The 23389-nt window shown below is 39.0% G+C and overlaps 1 pseudogene; it reads left to right on the top strand.

The window, feature by feature from the left end:
• Positions 1-4005: 4005 nt before the first annotated feature.
• On the top strand, positions 4006-4471 carry LOC132426253 (histone H2A.N-like; annotated as a pseudogene).
• The last annotated feature ends 18918 nt before the right edge of the window (positions 4472-23389 follow it).

Here is a 23389-nt window from a genome sequence, read left to right as displayed (position 1 = left end):
TGCCACAGACATAAATATTATCTCTGCATTTTAAAACTCTGGTTTACATTCAATTTGCCTGGTCTTTAATGTTAAGATATTATGTATCTGCTCACTAGAATACAGTTTCCTGTCAAACAGGCCTAATCCTACCACTAATGAGCCACTCTGCAAGGCTCCATTTTATCTGCAGAATGGGGGTAAACGATTATCTCCCTTATTGGAATGTGTGGGGATTAAATGAGACCGTGTATTTAGAACAGCTAACATAGGGGCTGGTACACAGAAAGAGCTCAAAAAAAAAAAAAAAAATCTTAGCAAAGATTATGACTATTGCTTTTCATTAGTCTAAGAGACATTGTATTAGGATACAGATTTGTCTGATCTACAAAGTTCCAAAATAGCATTAGCTTAAGCAATATAGGAATTTCTATCTCTCTCACATGACAATCTGAGCATAAGTCAAACTGAAAGATGGCTGCAAGGGGTCAGGGACCCACGTGCCTTCTACTTTCTTACTTTCATACTGATGCCCCGTCTGCATGGTCCAAGGTGACTTGCCCCAACATCTGCTTTCCAGTCTGTAAGAAGTGGAAGAAAGAAAAGAGAAGACAATCTCCTTCCTTTCAAGGGTATAATCTGGCGTAATCTGCTCTGTCCAATATGGTAGCCACACGTGGCTATTTCCATTTCAATTAAAAGTAACTAAAATGGGACTTACCTGGTGGCGCAGTGGTTAAGAATCCGCCTGCCGATGCAGGGGACACGGGTTCTATCCCTGGTCCTGGAAGATCCCACCTGCTGCAGAGCAACTAAGCCCGTGCGCCACAACTACTGAGCCCGTGTGCCATAATTACTGAAGCCCTCGTGCCTAGACCCCACTCTCCGCAACAAGAGAAGCCACTGCAATAAGAAGCCCGTGCACTGCAACGAAGAGTAGGCCCTGCTCGCCGCAACTAGAGAAAGCCCACACACAGCAACAAAGACCCAACGCAGCCAAAAATAAATAAATTTATATTTTAAAAAAGTAACTAAAATGAAATACAATTTTAAATTCTGTTTCTCATATCCACTAGCCAGATGTCAAGTGCCACCTTGCTTCAGAGCTCTTGAATCTCTCTCCCCATCCTGTCTGTCTGGCAAACTCATATTCATCCAAGCGCCATTTCTTCCTCTCTCTGAAGTTTTCCTGACTTCATCTAGCTGGGTTAGGTGATCTCTCTTCTACACTCCAGTACCATGCATTTATTACACCAAATCATAATTTTAAAATTTATGTTGACTGTCTTCTCAGCGGTCTGAAAGCCTCTTGAAAGGCTGCGACCATTTTCTTTTCATCTCTACCACATCTAACTCGGCCCGGGTACACAAATATTTGTTGAGTAAATGAAAAGGCATGGGCTATGTCTTATTCATCTTGCATTTCCAAGATCTAGCAGAGAGCCTGGCACAGGGTAGGTGCTCGATAACTTCTATTGAATTAATAGGCAAAGGCAAAACAGAGCAGGGAGGCAGTCTAAGCAAGGATGTAGAGTCCCATGAGATGAGGATGCCAGGCAGATCTCCAGACATGGAACGTGTATGTTTCCCATTGCTACCATAAAAATTACCACAAACTTAGTGGCTTAAACAACACAAACTTATTACCTTACAGTTCTGTAGGTCAGAAGTCTAACACAGGTCTCACTGGGCTAAAATTAAGATGTCAACAAGGCTGTGTTCCTTTTTGGAGGCTATAGGGGAGGCTCTGTTTCCCTGCCCTTTCCAACTTCTAGAAGCGACCCGCATTCCTTGGCTCATGGTCCCGTTCCTCCATCTTCAAAGCCAGCAATGGCAGGTTGAGTCCTCACATTGCATCACTCTGATCTCTAACTTCTGCCTCCCTCTTCCAATTTGAAGTACCCTTGGGATTACATTGGGCCCACCAGGATAATATCCCTATTTTAAGATCAGTTGAGTAATGACCTTAATTCTGTCTGTAGCCTTAATTCCCCTTTGCCATGTCATCTAACATATTCACAGGTTCCAGGGATTAGAACGTGGATGTCTTTGGGAGGAGAGGGCTTTATTTTGCCAACCAACAGGGAGTTTGAACATTGATGAAAGTACGCGTAATTAAGATAATACCAAGGATGAGACAAAAGTTAAGTTTAGAGGCTGATTGTGTGTATCCAAGACCTTTGTTCTAGGACTATGAAGAAAGTGCCCATTAGCTCATATGCTGCTCACCAAATGTTCACTATTCCCCTAATGTAGGGTGACCCCCATTGTAAGTGAAGGGAAGGATAGTACACATTAAGTCTTTGATATGAAAGGCAGGTACATTTATACAAAGCAGTTATAAGCTGCCAGGTGTGACAGTATAATGAATGAAGTATCATTTTTCTTTAGGTACAAATGAGGTGGGAGAATGAATGGAGAAAAAGGAGCTACAAAAATGTGGCAGTAAAAGAAATCACTTCCAAATCCCTTTCTTTGGGTTTTAATGTCCTTGAAAAGGAAAGGTGGAGTTGAGGAAAGAGCCTCTGTAATCTGTAAACTTCAAAAAGAAAGGGTAACTTTTTTAAAAAAATAGGGATTGTATGTAGAAGCTCAAGTATTTCAATAGTTCAGGAAGCTGGCGGCATGATTTTATTATGACTCACTCCGTATTGTGGCTGAGAAAAGTGGTTCCACCTGCTGTGGGGATGCACCTGCCCCTAGGATTCATAATCAAATAACAACTAGAACAACAACAAACAACAACCAGTAACGACCACCAGTAAATACTGGCACTTACTAAGTGCTTACTGGGTGCTGATCTCTATTCGAAGAGATCCATGTGTGTTAACCCATTTAATTTCCACAACTCCATGAGGAAGGTAATATTATGATGCCAGTTTTATACATGAGAAACCAAGACACAGAATTTGAGTAGCTTTCTGAAGCTCTCATGGCTGGTAGAAAGTGCTAGAGGTGGAATTTGAATGCAGGCATCCTGGTTCTCCAGAGTCCATGCGCTTGACATACTCTGCCGTTCAGTCACTGTTGCCTACCAAATATTTGTCTCAGTCTAGTTTCTAGAGCTATGATCTGGGTAAAATATGGGATTAATCTTTTGTTATATATGTTTTAAAATTTATTAGAGACAACAATTTTTAAAAATCTTAGTCCTTGGGATTTCCTTGGTGGTCCAATGGTTAAGACTCCATGCTCCCAATGCAGGGAACCTGGGTTTGATCGCTGGCTGGGGAACTAAAATCCTGCATGCTGCACAGTGTGGCCAAAAAAAAAAATCTTAGTCCTATACATGGAAGCAACCTAAGTGTCCATCAACAGGTGAATGGATAAAGAAGATGTGGCACATATATACAATGGAATATTACTCAGCCATAAAAAGAAACGAAATTGAGTTATTTGTAGTGAGGTGGGTAGACCTAGAGTCTGTCATACAGAGTGAGGTAAGTCAGAAAGAGAAAAACAAACACCGTATGCTAACACATATATATGGAATCTAAAAAAAAAAACTGGTTCTGCCAAACCTAGGGGCAGGACGGGAATAAAGACACAGATGCAGAGAATGGATTTGAGGACACGGGGAGGGGGAAGGGCAAGGTGGGATGAAGTGAGAGAGTGGCATGGACATATATACACTAGCAAATGTAAAATAGATAGCTAGTGGGAAGCAGCTGCATAGCACAGGGAGATCAGCTCAGTGCTGTGTGACCACCTAGAGGGGTGGGATAGGGAGGGTTGGAGAGAGATGCAAGAGGGAGGGGATATGGGGATATATGTAGACATAGCTGATTTCACTTTGTTATACAGCAGAAACTAATACAACATTGTAAAGCCATTATACTCCAATAAAGAGGTTAAAAAAAAAACTTAGTCCTATAAAGGTCCCCTAAAATAGGTACAGGAACTCCTTTAAGTAGTTCAAGACCCATAAAAGGAGGGACCACTTACCATTTCTTAGTAAGTATTGTTGTGGTGTCTCCACCTGGAGAGGCACCTTTTTTGTGCACTTCAAAGGATTTAAACCTCCACATGTACTTCATGTGCTTACATGGTCTTCCCTAGGAAGAAGACTAAAATGTATAGTCTAGCCACAAAGGAGTATGAGTGTACCAGTTCAGCCCTTGGGAAGAAGAGGAGGAAAAGTGAGGCTTATTTTAGTTATATGGGGGAAATCCTAAAGCAAACCCACCCAGACTTCAGTGGGTGCTCCTGGATCTTGGATGCTCTGGGCTCTCTGGAGGATTGGCGACTGGAACAGATTAGCCTGGAGGCAACTAGACCATCCTTTGACAACCACAGAAAAGCTGTCGCTGGCAGACAACTCCTTGAAGCAGTCAAGCAGAGATCCTCTCTGAAGAGCTTTTGGATAAATGAAGTGTTTCTGAATGGCCCTGTTGTTGGAAATGATTGCACTTGCCCCCCAAAATTGTATGTGTCAGAGGGCTGGGTTGGAGACAATGTATCTAAGAAGTACTGGCTACAACAGGAGTCTTAGTGCTCCACACCTGGTCTCCCGGTCCTGTGTTTTTAGCCTCTGATGTCCTTTGTAGAAAAAAATAAAGGCTTTTTCTCGTGTGTGTTAAAAAAAAAAAATCCTGGGCTTCAGAACTGAAGGTCAGCCATTGTCTCTTTGTCATCAATGCTCCTGATTCCTACCTGCCTGGGAGGTATCTTTGCTCTTTGGACTGTCTTCTGTGTCATCTCACTAGTAAATCCTGTTGGTTCCATCTTCCACGCCATTACCCCTCCTTCTCTGAATCTGCTTCTACCACCTACAACACCATCATCCTCTTCCTGTCGATCTAAATCTCAGCCTTCCCCTACCAAGGCTTGGCTCACCACCCCTATCCCAACCCCATCTTTCCATTCTTTTTCTGTAAGGGGGTGTGTTAGCTAGATGACATCAGAGGCTAACCTCAAACTTATGCCCCCTGTCTTCCTGGTGGCTGACACTACTCAGGTTTTAAAGTGGATTCTCTCATTGGGTTTTTCTAGCCTCAGTGATATGAGATAATCCCTGAATCCTCTTCAAAATTCCTCCTCTGGAGAGAATCATCCAGAACAGCCCAATCAACCTGCCCTTTCAAGATGAAATGAATTGCTTTGCTACGTTGTGAGAAGCCTTGGAGATAGAAACAGCCCGTAGGTTAGGAAATGACTCCTTTGGAGCATACTTAAGTCGTCTGGATGACCATGTTGAGATTTCCTCACTTCTGGATTTTCTATATCCATCTGTCCACACTGAGCACATTACAACCTTCTAGCTTCCTTAGCGATCCTCAGTTTCAACACGCCAACGTCAGCCATACAATCTCTCTTGACCCATTTCTTCTGCACTAAAACAAGGATCCTTTTATGAGTTTATGGTAGCCGGTTTCTGAGTTCAATGTGAAATTGACTTTTAGGCCGTTTCCCAAGACCTTGGGCTGTTTGGTTTAGCTCATCCCAAAGTCATCTTTTTCATCTCCTTCCAAGAACCCAGCTAGATCAGCTTGTTATTGACCTTTTAAAATAGCCAGTCCTTTCTGAGGTTCTTTCCCTACCTTTCTTGCTCTTTCCTTTAACATCACTTGCCCTTCATACTAGGGTAGCCTCATCTGTCTGCTGTCCTTAAACTAATAAGTTTGGTCCCTCATTTTTCCATCCCCTTCCGTCCTGCATTTGCATCAAGTCTTCCTTCTTCTCATGTTCCCAGCACCTTTATTTGTGCCATCTTCTAGTACAGGTAGTTGTTTGCATTTGGCCAATAAATGATAATCACTTTAAAGCCAAATGAGTTTTACTCAGGCTGTATATCCCGTTTCTCCTAGTGAAATACTTCCCATTTCACACACAACAAATGCTCAATAAATGTTGAATGACCTATCGGAGGTTAGAGCTATAAAGAATCTCAGCAATCATCTAATCCAACTTCCTCATTATACAGAGAGAAAACTGAGATACAATAAAGTTCAGTTATTTGCCAAGATGGTTTCTGCCATAGCAAACTGTGTGTGTGTGTGTGTGTGTGTGTGTGTGTGTGTGTCTGTGTGTCTGTGTGTCTGTGTGCACGCAAAGCTCAGCTAGTGAGAGAATAATTAATTGCTTTCTGCTTGTGCCATTCATACTTTTCCTAGCTCCCTGTTAGGCTGCTAACTTCTGGAAGCTGAGGGCCTTTCTTTCCTCCCTCCCTCCTTTTCTTCCTTCTTTACTTTCTCTTATCCACAATGCTTAAACTATGCATAACAATGATAAAAATGATGTATTAATGAAGAGGGAGACAAATGAAATATTAAAGGGGATCTTCTTTAAAGTCTTTGTTAGAAAGATGATGAGGGTAGTATATACTAGAAAACCCTGCTTAAAAAATTAAGGTAAGTAGGTTGAGTTTGATTTTCAATTTAATGATGTCTTGCACGTATATAAATGTCTGTTGAATTGATTGGGGAAGAAAAGAAAATTTGTGTTTTTGATTTAACTTTTTGAAACTATGTAAACTTTGCTTAAAGGTTATGTGTTTTTAGATAAAAACTAAGTTTGTGATCCTATCAATGTTGTTGGAACTAACTTTTATTCAAGCAGCATGCTGAGGTGATGTACCAGATGGCTCTTAGCATTTGTAAGAACTCTGCTTTCTTTTAAAGGTAATAGATTCCCGAGGCACTGCCTCTTATGTAGGGAACACAATTTAAGATATATTTGTCTGTCTCATTTTAGTGAACCCACAATGTGATTGGAGACACATAATGCGAGACTTTCTATCAATCTTTGAAAAAAACAAAACCCTAAAGGACGTTCTGGATCTTAAGTAACCCACAGACAGAATCGTCCACGTCTCTCCCTTTGATGTACTTCCAAACAGCAAACATCTTGATCCAAAGAGCTGCAGAGTCACTGTTTTCCCACTCGGTCCATCTCAGGAGTCCATCCATCTTTTATGCTCTGACAACCTGGGCCCTTCTCAACAAAATGAAATGAAACAAGGCAAAGACTCTCTGCTAAATCTAAGCACTGTTTCTTCCCCTCTTCTAATGACTATCCCCACAAAAGAGAACTTGTGTGGCTCGGTCTGTAGAATGGAAGTGACAGTTCTTTCCTGCCTTCAGAGGAGGCTTTTCTAAATCAACTGCATTTTTTCATTCCTCAGCTATTCATGCATCTATTCATTATAGCCTTCTCCATCTTGAACTGCATTTTACCTTAGAGATTTATAAGATCTAACTAAAGCCTTTATATTTAATGCCCTTTGGTATGTCTGTATTGATATAGGGTTGTAATTTCTTTTTTTAAAAAATATATGTCTTATTTCCTTTTTTTTAGTAATGCTTTTTTTTTTTAAATATTTATTTATTTATTTATTTGGTTGTACCAGGTCTTAGTTGCGGCAGGCAGGCTCTTTAGTTGTGGATCGCCAGCTCCTTCGTTGCGGCACATGGGCTCCTTATTTGTGGCATGTGAACTCTTGGTTGCGGCATGCACGTGGAATCTAGTTCCCTGACCAAACCTGGATCAAACCCAGGCCCCCTGCATTAGGAGTGTGGAGTCTTTTTTTTTTTTTTTAGCATCTTTATTGGAGTATAATTGCTTTACAATGGTGTGTTAGTTTCTGCTTCATAACAAAGTGAATCGGTTATACATATACATATGTTCCCACATCTCTTCCCTCTCGCATATTCCTCCCTCCCAACCTCCCTATCCCACCCCTCCAGGCAGTCACAAAGCACCAAGCTGATCTCCCTGTGCTATGCGGCTGCTTCCCACTAGCTATCTATTTTATGTTTGGTAGTGTATATATGTCCATGCCACTCTCTCACTTTGTCACAGCTGGAGTGTGGAGTCTTATCCACTGCGCCACCAGGGAAGTCCCTGGGGTTGTAATTTCTATGTTATCTTTTTTCTTTTCATTTTAGGCAAAGCTGTCTAGTGTAGCAAAATACACATCCCAGACACTCTAAGGCTTGGAGTGAAAATAAACAAATTTCATCTCTACCATAGTCTTAACTGGCTGTGTGACTGTGGGCAAGTAACTTAGCTTTCCTGAATCTGTGTCCTCATCTATAAAAATGGAACATTCTCACCCAATGGAGTTGTTATAAGTATCCAAGGGATTAAACTATATAATAATGCTTTGAAATGACAAAACACATCCGAAGTTTAGTTATGACATGATGTTATGGACTGGTGGGAGAGTAGTAGGTACCAAACAGACATTAGCAACTCACATAACAAAGATGATACTTGGCTAATTTTCCGTATCATGGCCAATAGTTGCTACCTGAACAGATAATTCCCTGCCCTTATGGAGCTCATAGTTCAGTAGAAATAGACTGGTGGAAAATATGTTTGTATATGGTAATTTCAGGGTTATTACGAAAAAAAAATGATGAGTTCCAGAATGGTAGTATCGGTTAGGTAGAGGTATGGGGAGCAGGGTTTACGTTAAGTAGGATGATTAGAGAAGAGTTTTCCGATAAGATGACTTCTGAGCTAAGACCTGATGGATAAGAAATACGAAATCAGATATAAAAGAGGTTTATAAGTTAGGCTGATGTAGGAAGGTCTTGGAATGTTTCAGAAATATGAAGAAAGATGTTTTTGCAGTATATTAGGTATCTGTTTGGACTGCTATAACAGAATACCATAGACTGAGTGACTTATAAACAGAAATTTATTTCTCAGTTCTGGAGGCTGGGAAGTCCAAGATCAAGGCACTGGCAGATTCAATATCTCGTGAGGGCCCACTTCCTGGTCCATAGATGTCACCTTCTCCCTGTGTCCTCGTATGGTAGAAGGGGCAAGGGAGCTCTGTGAGGTCTCGTTTATAAGGGCACAGATCCCATTAACGAGGGCTCCACCCTCATGACCTAATCACCACCCAAAGACCCCACCTCGAAATACCATCACGCTGGGGGTATAGGTTTCAACATATGAATTTTGGGAAGGACACATTTTCAGCATATAGCAGTAGGCAGGAGAGAGAGCAGTATGACATCGAATGCAAAGGGGGGCAGGGGTCAGATCAGACAGGACCTTGTAGGTTGTAGAAAGGACCTTGGACTGAACTTAAATGCAGGGTGTGAGGAAGGGTACATCACACCACAATTCTTTCTCTACTTATGGTGGGATGGGCCAATTCCATGTAATTAAACTCTGGGTGATTTTTTTGTGCTGACTTTTTTTTTTTTTTTGGCTCCGTCGGGTCTTAGTTGCGGAACGTGGGATCTTCTGTTGCAGTGCATTGGCTTCTCTCTAGTTGTGATGTGCTGGTTTTTCTCTTCTCTAGCTGAGGCTTGCAGGCTAAGTAGTTGGGGTACACGGGCTTAGTTGCCCCACAGCATGTGGGATCTTAGTTCCCTGACCAGGGATCGAACCCATGTCCCCTGCATTGGAAGGCGGATTCTTTACCACTGGACCACCAGGGAAGTCCCTATGCTGACTCTTAAAGCCAGTCTCTCCTCTCCCTCATACATTTCTAAGGCACTTCCTGGGTGTACAACAAGACAGAGCCTTCCAAAAGAAAACTGTCAAAATTCATTGTGATTTATGGAATTATGCATAAATAAACAGTAAATATTCTTTTTGTAATTAGTTGGGAGAAAGTTCTCCCCCTCCACCTCATAACTGTTGATCTCTTGGGTTATTTTTCACTTAAAGACAACAAGATTTGTCGTAGCAATATGACTAACTTTACTGAGGTCCTGCTCTGTAACTGGCATGTTAGTTCACATAAGCGTCACGAAACTCTGTGAGGTACGGATTCTATTATTAATTCCACTTTATAGATGAGGAAACTGGAAGATTGCTTAAGGTCATAAAAGTAGTTAGGGGCTGATCGAAGACCTTTTAAACTTTAAGCCTAAGAAATACCTTTTAAAGTAAAAACTGCATTGTCATTTTATAGTTCCAAAGAATCCTTCCATCTACTTCGGCCCATGTCACGATTTCTGGGGGAAGAAGTGGGATGTGTGAACTGTGTGGAAAAGTCAGGCAGCTCAATGGTATCTTGAAGGTCACTTGCACCATGAAATGAGGGGTGTGACTGAGATATCAACCTCAAGAATTAAACTGGACTCCTCCCACTTTCCCAGGCTCTGCTTCCTGCTATCTTTTATTTCTGTCAGGTTCTAACCTTGGTCTCATTTGACCTCTCTGATTGTTGTTTTTCAGCTGAGATATTGTGTTTTCATCTCCATGCACAGTCATCATCTTTGCCTTTACTTTTCTATCACGCCCTTGTCTCCTCAATTGACTTAAACTTCCCCCTCTCACTAACCTAAACCCTAGGGCTTACCTCTTGGGCTGGATACACTCTATCACATCGTTAAGCCATGATAAAACCTTAACCCTCAAATCAAGCCTGTTACCCCAGGAGAAACACTAATTGACTAAATGAACACTAACCAGTTTAAAGCTAACAGGGGCTGGATCCAGTTTATATAGGGATCAGACTAGTTGGAGAGGAGAGAGATGGAAGCAGATGTCAGAATGATGTAGGGCCCAAGCCAAGGAATGCAGGTGACCTCGAGATGCTGGAAAAGGCAAGGAAAAGACTCCCCTCTGGAGCTTCTAAAAAGAACACAACTCAGCTGAAATCTTATTTTAGTCCAATAAACCCCATTTTGGACTCTGACCTCCAGTGCTGTCAGATGATAAATTTTTGTTATTTGAAGCCACCAAGTCCGTGGTAGTTCGTTACAGCAGCAATAGGAAACTAATGCACTATCTCATTTAACCCACTGTGCTTTTCAGAAACATTGAGGATAAAATATAGCACTGAAAGGGAAAGTGAGGAGGAAAAGGCTGCAAAGGGTGAAGGAAGGAAAGATAAAGGTTTGACCCCAGGCAGGGTCAATGAAAAAGCCTGCATTTGAATCACAGTCAGACTTGAGTTTCAAACTGGTAGAGGACTGATTTTCTGAGAGGCTTCAAGTTCATGCCCCCCAGCTTGGTGAAGAGACCTGGTTATAAGCTCAGCAGCACAACAAATGTTCTTTCATGGAGGAGCGTCCATCAACTGGCCTCAACCCTCACCTTTACTTGGCTCCTGGAAATGTAGTTTAGACAGATCCTAGAACTCTAAAGATGTCAACATTTTAAACAGATCTCAAAACACAGGCAAGTTAAGTGGAATAAGCACTCTTCAGGTTAGTTGGACTAAGTGCCTAGCACTTTGGGTATTAAATTAGATCCTGAGCCACACATTTGTTGGAAGGTAAGAAGATTGGATTTCTAGAACTAATTGACTTACTCTTTTCCTTTGAAAAGTTATAAATTTTAATGGAGGAAGTTGTACGGGTGTAATTTAAGCTTTTATCTTCTTGTGTGCAGTCCTCTGAGAAGTTCACATTTTTCAGGCCTTGTTTCATGGAAACTGGGAAATGAGCTATTGGAATTCAGACCTGAGATCTGGCTGGGTTCTAGAAAGAAATACACATGTTTAGTGTTGAGATAAAACATTAAAAGAGTATGAGAGTGAGTGAATTTGGGGAATAAGAAGGCAGAAAATACCTGACACTTTCATATTAGTCCTTGATTTTTTTTTTTTCATATTTTCACTTTGGAGTAATTACTGATGAGCATCAGGTCAAAAAAAAAAGTCATCCATTGACCTCAATATAAGCAGCAGGCAGGTTAAAAGAATTAGTGTCATTCTTCAGGATTGCATTCGTAGTTGCATAGTGGTGCTCTTGGCTCAAAACTTACAATTAAATAAGTGTTGGCCCTCTCTTGAAAGAACTGCTATCACAGCTTCCCCTACATATGTAAGTCAATGAATTTGACCTTTAAGAAGAAACCGTTGGTGTGGGCCCTTCCACTGGGTCAAGATACATTGCAAATTTCTCAAATTTCTGAACTAGGGCACTATCAAATGCTACAGCCACCTTTCCTTTCTATGAGAGAAAAGCAAAATAAAGGAGGGAGGACTGCACGGCAGAAAGAAGGAAATCGATACATAATAACTACATTTACTCAGTTCCCGCTGTGGGTCAGGCGCTATCTTAGGTTATGTCATTTATTATTTCGTAGAATGAGGTCTTTTAAAAATTTATTTATTTTTATTTATTTATCTTTGGCTGCATTGGGTCTTCGTTGCTGCGCACGGGCTTTCTCTAGTTGTAGCGAGCTGGGGCTACTCTTGTGTGTGGTGCACAGGCTTCCCATTGCGGTGGCTTCTCTTGTTGCAGAGCACGGGCTCTAAGCATATGGGCTTCAGTAGTTGTGGCTCGCGGGCTCTAGAGCGCAGGCTCAGTAGTTGTGGCGCAGGGGCTTAGTTGCTCCATGGCACGTGGGATCTTCCTGGACCAGGGCTCTAACCCGCATCCTCTGCATTGGCAGGCGGATTCTTAACCACTGCGCCACCAGGGAAGCCCCAAGGTTTGTTTTTATGTATGAGCAAAGAGGTTTTTCACAAATGATGGAGCCAGGATTTAAAGCTATTTCATGCATTCACTAACACATTTAGTTAACACATTATTTACTGAATGCCTAAAATACGACAGAATTGGGAAACAACAGCAAACAAGGTCCCTGCACCCAAAGAGGGAGGTGTTTGTTCCCTGGTTGTTTTTATACCACTTGAAGCTGACCCAGGCATGGCCACACCCACATTCCCTCACCTTTCGCTGCTGTGCACAGAGGCTTGACTTCCAACTGTCAGCATCTGCATTTCTTCACTTATGGACTTTCTTTTGCCTCCCCTTTGTTTAATGACTCTGGGAGCAGCCCTCCACCCATGACTGAGTGAAGTCAGAAGGTGACCAGTCCAAATCCCTCATCCGTTGGATGGGATAACAGTGAGGTGCATGTTTTCCACTAGCTCCTGGAGCTGCCCACGGTTGTAGCTGGCTTGAAAATGTGACTGCCTTCCTTTCCCTGCCTCCTTTGCCCACTTCCCTCTCAGTTTTCTTTACTTCCCAGTGAAACTCCTTGCATTTGAATTCTCGTCTCAGAGTCTGCTTGGGGAAACCCAAGCCAAAATAACCACCATTTAGAGGATGCTTGCTAAGTGAAAGCTAGAACCTAAAATCTAATGTACAATAGATCTCTTTCTACTCTGCTCTGAAATTCAAGCAGGAGGAATCCCATACTTTCTTAGACCTAATATTTTCTTGGGTGCTAAGTAAAGGAGAAATTCATTCCTAGATATGATGTTTTGCAATTCTCTCTTTCATCTTCTGCCCTCTTGCGGATGGGCTTGCCTTTCTCTTTTTTCTCCATTGAATTCGTTGATAAGTCTCACTGTTTTCATCCTTATTTCTTTTTTTCTGTATCAGTCAAGCACCAAGAGACTTTCCCCTCCCCTCTGAGAGGAGAATCCAGTTTCTCTTTTGTTCTTTGGGTTCTTTTATTCTGTAGGTTATGTAGCTTAGTGGTTAAGGAAAATGGGGCCCCATGAGCAGAACAGACAGAAGATTTTTTTTTTCTGTCTGATTTTTGTGGGGGGCCTCTGTGCATAGGTTCTTTTCAGGAATTTTATTTATGTTGCTTATTTTCTTTCTCAATTCATTCTATAAACATAACACAAGAAGAAAAATGAACAACATATTTTGAAGTCCAGAATATTTGACAGTATAACCTGTCAATGGTATGAAGTTTGGCACCTAAATAAGCAGTAAAATGATTTCCAGCCCATCCCAACCCCAAAATAACACAATAACTTTTCAACACAGAAATGCAGTTTCCTGGTGTAACTTGTACCACTGCCAAATTCAATACAAGAAGCTTCTTTTCTTTTGGAGCGGTTTCCCCACAGTATGAATATTCTTTGACTCCCTATGTTGTCCGTTCCCAATTTCCTTGTTTTTTGCTTGAGTTCACTGAAGACTGACAAGCAGTAGCTTCATGTGACAGCCATTAGTCTGCCTTAAACCTCAAGTTGCTCTTGAATGGCTAGAATAATGAATAGATTTTATGTAATGTAATTCATGTTGTCAGCTATATGAAATTGGCAGCTCAAAGGAAACTAAATATGCTTCCAGTCTTCTCTTTTCTACGTTCTTATTTGAATATAATAATGTCAAAGACATTGTTCCCTCCTTCAGTTAAAGCACTTTTATAGCAGTCTGAACTCTGAGTAATAGAGCAAGCAATAAACATATATGCTATCAAAAAAAGAGATGGAAAGGAAGATAAGTATTTGCTTCTTTGCATCAGTGGGAATTAACAAGCATTTTTTAAAAATTGTGTTTTTGTGTATGTGAGCACAGGGAGGGGCATTTCATTATAATGAAGGAGGTCTTGGCAAGTCAATGTTCATTTTAACCCCATGGCATTGATTGCTGAGCACATTCATGCCCACTCTAGGTCCAGGGGGCCTGTGGAACAGAAAATAGATTCAGAAAGTAGTACAGGAGAGAATCCTCTCCCAACCTCCCATCTCTCAAGCAGGGTAAAAGATGCACTCTTCTTAGTCAAAATTCCTTGGTTTGTCCTATTTATGCCGTCATTTCATAGATGTTAAAAATATACCTTTCCATACATTGCTGGTGGGAATGTAAAACAGTGCAGCCACTTTGGAAAAACAGATGCCAGTTTCTTAAATACGGAATTACCATATCACCCAACAATTATACTTTGAAGTATATACCCAGGAGAAATGAAAACGTGTGTCTATACAAAGACATACTCAGATGTTCATAGCCGCATTGTTCACAATAGCCATGAAGTGGAAAAAATCCAAATGCCCACCAACTGGTTAAACAAAACGTGGTCTAGCCATATGACAGAATACTATTTAGCAATAAAAAGGAACTGAATACTGATACATGTTACAACATGGATTAACCTCAAAAGTATTAAGCTCAAGGGAGATGCAAGAGGGAAGAGATATGGGAACATATGTATATGTATAACTGATTCACTTTGTTATAAAGCAGAAACTAACACAGCATTGTAAAGCAATTATACCCTAATAAAGATGTTAAAAAAAAAAGTATTAAGCTCAGTTAAAGAAGCCAGACACAATAAAACACACATTATGTAATTCCATTTATGTGAGGTGTCCAGAAGAGGCAGATCTATAGAGACAGAAAGGAGATTAATGGTTGCCTAAGGCTAGGGATGGGAATGGAGAGTAACAGTAAATGGTACAAAGTTTCTTTTTGAGGTGGTGGAAATGTTTTGAAGGTAGATGGCAGTGATGAGTGCACACCTTTATATTAAAAATCATTGAATTGTAAAGAAAAAACCCCACTTTTATTCTGGTAATAAAAAGTAGAAGAAACAAAAAAGGAGAAAGAAAATAAGGAAGAATCACAAAATAGATATTACTCACCATGTTCAGCATTTAGTATTGATTTCATTAACTGAAATTTAAAGTAGTAGAGGAAGATGACAAAAATGAAGCTCTAAACAACATTGCAGTGCCCTGATGATTTAGGGAATGACGACAATCTAAAAAGTTGTTCAGAAGACAACTTAGGAGAATATTAAAAAAAAGTATATATGTGTATAACTGAGTCACTTTGTTGTACAGCAGAAATTAGCACAACATTGTAAATCAACTATATTTCAATTTAAAAAGAAGAGAAAAAAAAATAAGAGAACTTAGGAAATGAGACCTGATATGGCACGTTCAGAGGACCTAGGCAGTGGATTCTAGGATCTTCTCTGAAGGAAGAGTGCCTTCCTTGTTGTCAGATGTCAGGGTCTTAAATCTGTTTAATTCTGCTCATGTTTTGAGAAATAAAGGTGCAGTGTCCTGGGAAAGCAGAGTAATGTAAAATATGGAAGTTTTTGCTAAATTGCTGAGGATAGAATTTCATTCTTTAGTGGAGTTTGAGGACACAAAGGCATTTAACATTGCAACAGAAAAAATGTTAATACTGCAGAAGAGGAGGGGTGCTAACAATCGAGTATGAGAAATTTGTGTTCATTGAGATATGGAAATCAGTGAAGTTTTACCCCTTTGGAGGTTATAAAGGTGAGTAAGCTGCTGAACTGGTTAGATTATAAAGAAGGAAAAGAAGCATTTCAGAGTGAGGGGTGAGGAAGCATTTTACAAGGGCCATCTTTATGAAGCCATGTGGGCATTTTACAAGTGCCATACTTTATGAAGCCATGTGGGAGGCATGAGCCACCTGAGAGCAGGAGCCTCTTGACCACGGATGATGCCCAGTTGCTCTCTCTGCCCCATGGTAACTTTCCTGGCTGTCCACTCTGACTTCTTGTGGGGACCCATAACATATGGGAGAAGAGTCTCTCAAATGTCTACAAAAGTCCTTGCTATCATCCTCCATTCCAGTATCTGCTGATCAAAATTGTCTCAGATCCAAGGGATCTATGGTGAACGTTTACATGTTTGTTACTAATGTGTAGTGGCTGCTTCTTCATGGAAAAAAGATGATGGATACTTGTGTAATTAACAATCAACAACAACCTATTGTTTTTCTGTTATAGACTCTAGCTCTCATATGCACTAGACTTAATTCAAAATGTGTTCTTGAAAGGTATAAGTCACTTTCCTATTGACAGTTGACTTCCCTGAAGTTTTATAGTCGACACAAAAGAAAGGAGATGCTGGTTGGGGTTGCTGGTAGGTCAAATAACTGATTATAAGGGAGTGTGACAATGAAAGCAGGATTGGAAAGCAATCCAGCAGGGCTTTAGAAAGAGATAATTTTCTTTCCATTTTCTTCAGAGAAAGAAACCCTCCACAAAGTAAATGTTTAAAATAGTTCATAATAGAATAACTAGAAGAAAAATTCAGTAAGGTGGCTGGATACAAGATAATTTAAAAAAGAAACCGAGATCCCTCCTGTGGAAAAGTAGTAATAATAAGAAAAAATAATGGGCGGGGGGTGGGGGGTTGGGTAGGTACCAATTTTCAGTAGTAATAAAAAAATAAAACTACCTAGGAATTAACTTAGCTAGAAATGTGCAGCACTTTTTGATAAAAATTTTAAAACTTTATTGAGGAACGTAAAAGAAGACCTGACCAAATGGAAAAATGTAACATGTTTTGGAATGGGAAGATTAAATGTTATCAAGATGTTAGTTTTTCTTAAACTAATCTATCAAATTCCAAAAATTCCCAAAGGCATGTTTTGACAGAATAATGTAAAAATAGCCCATTTTAAGAAAGAAAACATAAAAATAATGAGTGAAGAATGTCTGTAGTAAATATTAATACTTATTATAAAGCTATAGTAATTTAAAAGTATGGTCCTCCAAGGAAAATGAAAATGTATGTTTATATAAAGACTTGTACAGGAATGTTTGTAACAGTTGTACTCATAACAGCTCCAAACTAGAAACGATCTAAATATCTGACAATAGGAAATGGGTAAAGAAATTGTGGCACATCTGCACAATGGAATACTGCTCGACCATAAAAAGGAATAAATTACTGGTACGTGCAACAACATGGATAAACTACAGAAACACTGTGCTGAGTGAAGAAAGGTAGAACACGGGGGAGTACATATTGAATTATTCCATTTACATGAATTTTTAGAACAGGCAAAATGAATCATCAGTGAAAGAAATCAGAAAAATGGTTGTTTCTGTGATGGGGATGGCTGGGGACTGACTGAGGCACAAAGCTTCTTTTTGGGTGATTGAAATATTTTATATCTTAATAGTGGTATGGGCTATGTGTATGTATGCATTTGCCAAAACTCATTGAATTGTATCCTGAAGATCTGTGCATTTTATATCATATAAATTACACCTTAAAGTGTGATGCTTTAAACTGTGAGGCAGGAACAAATTGACTGGCCAGTGGCACCATGGAACAAAATAGAAAATTTAGAAATAGATCCACTACATAGATAAGAATTAGTATGTGATGAAAGAGAAACTTTAAATTAGTAGGGGTGATGGGGGAGGAAGGATTATTTAACAATAATACTGTGATCAGGAAAGATAAAACCTGGATCCACTTCATTCCTAACACCAAAATAAAACCAGATGAATTAAAGGTTTACATATAAAATAATGAAATAAATTTACTTCCTAAGCTTACTTCATGTATTTCTGTATTGTTTAGATTCTTTTAGCAAGCACACTTCAAATTTTTTTGAATATGGTAAAATATGCATAACAAACGTTTCCATTTTAACTATTTTTAGCTGTACATTTCAGCAGCGTTAAGTACATTCACCTTGTTGTGCAACAGTCACCACCGTCCATCTCCACAATTTTTTATATTCCCAAGTTGAAACTCTGTACCCATTAAACAGCTCCCCATTTTCCTCGTCCCCCAAATCTACTTTCTGCCTCTATAAATTTGGCTACTCTAGGTACTTCATATAAGTAGAATCATACAGTATTTGTCCTTCTGTGGCTTATTTCACTTATCATTAATGTCTTCAAGGTCCATCCTTCCTGTAGCATGTGTCAGAATTTCCTTCCTTTTTAAGGCTGAATAATACTCCATTGTAGTTTGTTTACCCATTCATCTGTTGATGGACATGTGGGTTGTTTCCACCTTTTGGCTATTGTAAATAGTGCTGCTATGAACATAGGTGTACAAATATTGCTCGAGTGCCTTTTGTCGTAGTCTGCTTGGACTGCCATAACAAAATACTGGCTGGTTTAAACTACATAAATTTGTTTTCTCACAGTCCTTGAAGGCTGGAAGTCCAAGATCAAGTTTCTGGCCAATTTGGTTTCTGGTGAAAGCTCTCTTCCTGACTTAGAGACAGAGATGGAGTAGAGAGGGAGCTCTCTGGTGTCTCTTCTCATAAGGACATTACTTCTATCACACCAGGTCCTCATTCTTATAATCTCACTTAACCTTAATCACTTCCTAACGCCAAATATAGGCATGGGTATGAATTTGGGGGTGGGGGGAGACACAATCAGTCCATTATACTTTCTTTCAATTTTGGGGGGGTATATACCTTGAAGTGGAATTGCTGGATCACATGGTAGTTCTATGGGAAACTGGAAAAATGCTTTATTTTTTTTGTAACTGAAAAATGCTTTATTTTCTATGTTTAATTTTTTAAGGAAATGCCATACTGTTTTCCACAGCTGCATTACCCACCAGTAATGCACAAAGGATTCAAGTTTCTCCACCTCTTTCACAAGACTTGTTATTTTCTTCTTCTCCTTCCCCTCCTCCTTCTTTTATATAATAGCCCACATAACTGGTGTGAAGTGGTATCTCATTGTGGTTTTGATTACATTCCCTAATGATTAACAATGTTGAGTATCTTTTCACAAGCTTGTTAGCCATCTGTATATCTTCTTTGGAGAAATGTCTGTTCAAGTTGTTTGCCCATTTTTAAATTGGATTGTTTTGCTGTTGTTGTTTTAGAGTTCTTTATATATTCTGAATATTAATCCCTTATCAGATATATGGTTTGCAAATATTTTCTCCCATTCTGTGGGTTGCATTTTGACTCTGCTGATAGTGTCCTTTGATGCACAAAAGTTTTTAATTTTGATGAAGCACACAATTTTTTCTTTTGTTGCATACACTTCAGGTGTCCCATCCAAGAAATCATTACCAAAGTTAATATCATGAAGCTTTTCCTTTGCATCTTCTAAGAGTTTTATAGTTTTAGCTCTTACATTTAATTATTTGATCCATTTTGAATTAATTTTTGTATATGGTGTAAAGTAAGGGTCCAACTTCATTCTTTTGCAAGTGAATATCCAGGTTTTCCAATACTATATATTGGCAAGACTGTCTTTTGAATATTAAATGGTCCTGAAACCCTGGTAGACAATCATTTGGGTGTATATGTAAGAGTTTATTTCTAGGCTGTTTATTCTATTCCATTGGTCTATATGGTTGTCTGTATGCCAGGACAACACTGTTTTGATTACTATAGCTTTGTAGTAAGTTTTGAAACCTAGAACTGTGAGACCTACAACTTTGTTGTTTTTTTAAAGACTTTTTTTGGCTATTTGGGGTCCTTTGAGATTCCACATGAATTTTAGGTTGGACTTTTCTGCAAAAAATTCTTGGATTTTGATAGGGATTGCATTGAATGTATAGTTCTCTTTGGGTAGTATTGACATTTTAATAAGACTAAGTCTTCCAATACACAAACATGGGCTGTTTTTCTATTTATTTATGTCTTCTTTAATCTTTGAGCAATGTTTTTCAGTTTTCAGTGTATAGTCTTTTGCCTCCTTGGTTAAGTTTATTCCTAATATTTTTTTCTTTTTGATGTTGTTGTAAATGGAATTGTTTTCTTAATTTCCTTTTTGGATTGTTCACTGCTAGGCATAGAAACACAACTAATTTTTGTACAATGATTTCGTATCCTGTAGTTTTGATGAATTTGTTTATTAGTTCTGTGTGTGTGTGTGTGTGTGTGTGTGTGTGAGACCATTGGGGTTTTCTACATCTAAGGTCAGTCATCTGCAAATAGAGATAATTTTGCTTCTTCATTTCCAGTTTGGATGTTTTTTAATTTCTTTTTCTTGCCTATTTGCTCTGGCTAAAACTTCCAATATTATGCCGAAGTAGTGAAAGTGGGCATCTTTATTTTATTACTGATCTTAGAGGATAAGCTTTCTTTCAGTCTTCCACCATTGAGTATGATGTTAGCTGTGAGTTTTTCATATATGGCCTTTATTATGTCACGCTTTAAAATATAGATAATATTGTTATTATTTGGAGGAAGGAAAGTACGATAGCCAAAGACAAATATTATAAGGGAAAGAAAGGGTAACAGATCTGACTATGAAAAAATTGAAAATATTTGCATGGCAGAAGCTCCATAAGCTAAAATGATATGATAAAAGATATGATAAGGGTAAGATCCTTAATATAAAAGAACTCTTACGTACAAATAAGGAAAAAACCCCCACAAAAGCTAAATTGGGAAAGGACATGAACATGCAATTCACAAGAAAAGAATAACAGGGAGTTTTGGAATATCTAGGAAAAGCATTTATTCTCCTTAGTATTTAAAGAAATAAAGATTTAAATGAGATAGAATTGTAAAAAATTGAAGTGTAGTTGACTCACAATATTATATTAGTTTCGGGTGTACAAAATAGTAAGTCAATATTTTATAGATTATACTTCATATAAAGTTATTGTAAAATATTGACTATATTCTCTGTGCTGTACATTACACCCTTGTAACTTATTAATTTTATACCTAGGAGTTTGTAAAAATCCCCTTCACCTGTTTTGCCCCCTCTCCCTCCCCCATTCCCTTCTGGTAACCACTAGTTTCTTTTCTACATCTGTGAGTCTGTTTCTGTTTTGTTACATTTGTTCATTTGTTTTGCTTTTTAGATTCCACATATATGTGAAAACATACAGTATTTGTCTTTCTCTGCCTGACTTATTTCACTAAAAACTCTTTTTAAATTCCTCTAATTCTGAAAAAGATGAGGAAGAGTAACAACATGCACTTGGTGGTAGTAATTTCACACATTTTCCATGGGAATACAAATTGGCTCAGTCTTTTCAGGAGGGCACCAAGTACTAACTCTTAAAAATGTGCATACTCAACAATTATATAACTCTGGGTTTATCCTAAAGAAAAGAAAAAAATCATCTAAGGTGTATGTACATCTAAGGTGTATGTAATACCTAATATGATGTAAATAATATGTGAATAGTTATAAGTACAATGTAAATACTATGCAAATAGTTGCCAGCATGCAGCAAATTCAAGTTTTGCCTTTTGGAACTTTCTGGAATCTTTTTTGTTAATATTTTTGATCCATGATTGGTTGAACCTGCAGATATGAAAGGCCAACTGTACGTGTAATCTGTCTATCTAAGCATGGAAAGAGATATATATATATACATATATTTGTTTTTTGAGTGAGAAGCAAAATTATTGCTAAATAATACACCTAGTACAACCCCAGTTTTATTTACTTATATGTTTCTGACAAAATTTTGGAGGCTGTGTATACAAAGGTACTAAAAAATGGTTGTGTCCAGATAATGGGATTTTAAGGGATTTATATTTTCCTCTTTTTTCATTTCTTTTTCTAAGGTTTCTACAATAAACATGTAGTCTTGATGTAGTAATGGTTTTTGTTAATTTAAAAACAATGATGACTTTTATTGTGGTAAAATATATAACTCGTAATATTTACCATTTTAACCATTTTTTAAGTGTACAATTCAGTGGCATTAAGTACATTCATATTATTGTGCGACCATCAGCACTACCCATCTCCGGAACTTTTTCATTTTCCACAACTGAAACTACCCTCATTAAGCATTAACTTCCCATTACCCACACTCTTAGTGATGCCTTTTAAAATCAGCAGTATTCTATATTCAGTCATGTTTATCCATCCTCTCCCCTTCCCAACTACACATATGCTTAAAAACAGTAACAATTTTATTGAGATATAATACACAGACCGTATAAATCTCCCACCACACACACACTTTTGAAGTATTTTAGACGTCCTTGTCTTTTTTTTTTTCTTTCTTTTTAACTGGAAACATTTTAACCATGCACGGAGTACAGTGTTGGAGGTGAATGCTCTTGAACTGCTTTGGGAGAAATTATAGAGGAGGAAATATAAGTGAATTTTACCTGCCAGAAACCTGTGCCCTGTGTTTGGAAAGGACCTCTGGGTACCTTCAAAAACCATTCCAACTGGTTTTAGGCCCAGCTCCCCTCTGAAAGTTGAGTTAAGCTCAAGAACATGAATCCATTACTAGGTCAATAACAGGAGAGGAAGGGGGGATTGGAAGGGGCCTGGAGCAGCTGCGGTTCATTTGGTAGTTTAAAATTGGCTTTTCTTTTATTCTCTTATTCCTGCTACCACCATAGAATCCATGAAGAATAGGGATGTTTTCTCCGGCACATTTGATTATAATAACAGGCCAAGATCTCTTTGAACATAACCAGTAAAGAAAAGAAGCATCCGTGGCCATCAAACTGGGTAAAATAGTAACATAATCTCTGATTTGTAGTTTGAATCCTATTAATGATAATGGTGTAGAATTGTACAGTGAGAATGCTCTGGGAGTTGTTAAAGCTCGATTTTTCAAAGCCTGCATTCCTCATTAGACCTTCCCCATTAAGGCATGCTCGAATGATGCTACACAGCCAAATAGTTGGGATTTTTTTCCACTCTTGTCATAGTCTGAAGACAAAGGATTCTTCCGCTTGCCCAAGTTCCTGGGAGCCTAGGTTGAGCGGCTGTGACAGAGCGTCAGCAGGGAGCTTTTTATGCAGGCTTGGGTTTTCCGTCAGACTCATTCACTAAACAGGATCAAGTTGGAGCAGTAGATGGAGAAAAAAAATCAATGGAGGAAACTCTCACGCAGCCAGATATGGTGCCATGATCCACTTTTCGCTTTGTGAGTCACGATGCTATCCAGGCCAAGGCACGGAAAACTGTAAAATCTTCCTTCTAACTGCATTGCATCTTCTCTATGCTTTGGCTAAAGTGATGTCGTGACAGTTGAACAAATGCTGGCTCTGGGGTTGCAGCATACTTGACTTCTCTGAGCGGCAATAAGAGTGGTGTAAAGGGAGATGGG

The sequence above is a fragment of the Delphinus delphis genome, chromosome 5 (genome assembly GCF_949987515.2).
Source record: "Delphinus delphis chromosome 5, mDelDel1.2, whole genome shotgun sequence".
NCBI classification, from domain to species: Eukaryota; Metazoa; Chordata; class Mammalia; order Artiodactyla; family Delphinidae; genus Delphinus; species Delphinus delphis.
The sequence above is the reverse complement of the archived record's forward strand: the minus strand, read 5'-3'. Positions and strand labels throughout refer to the sequence as shown.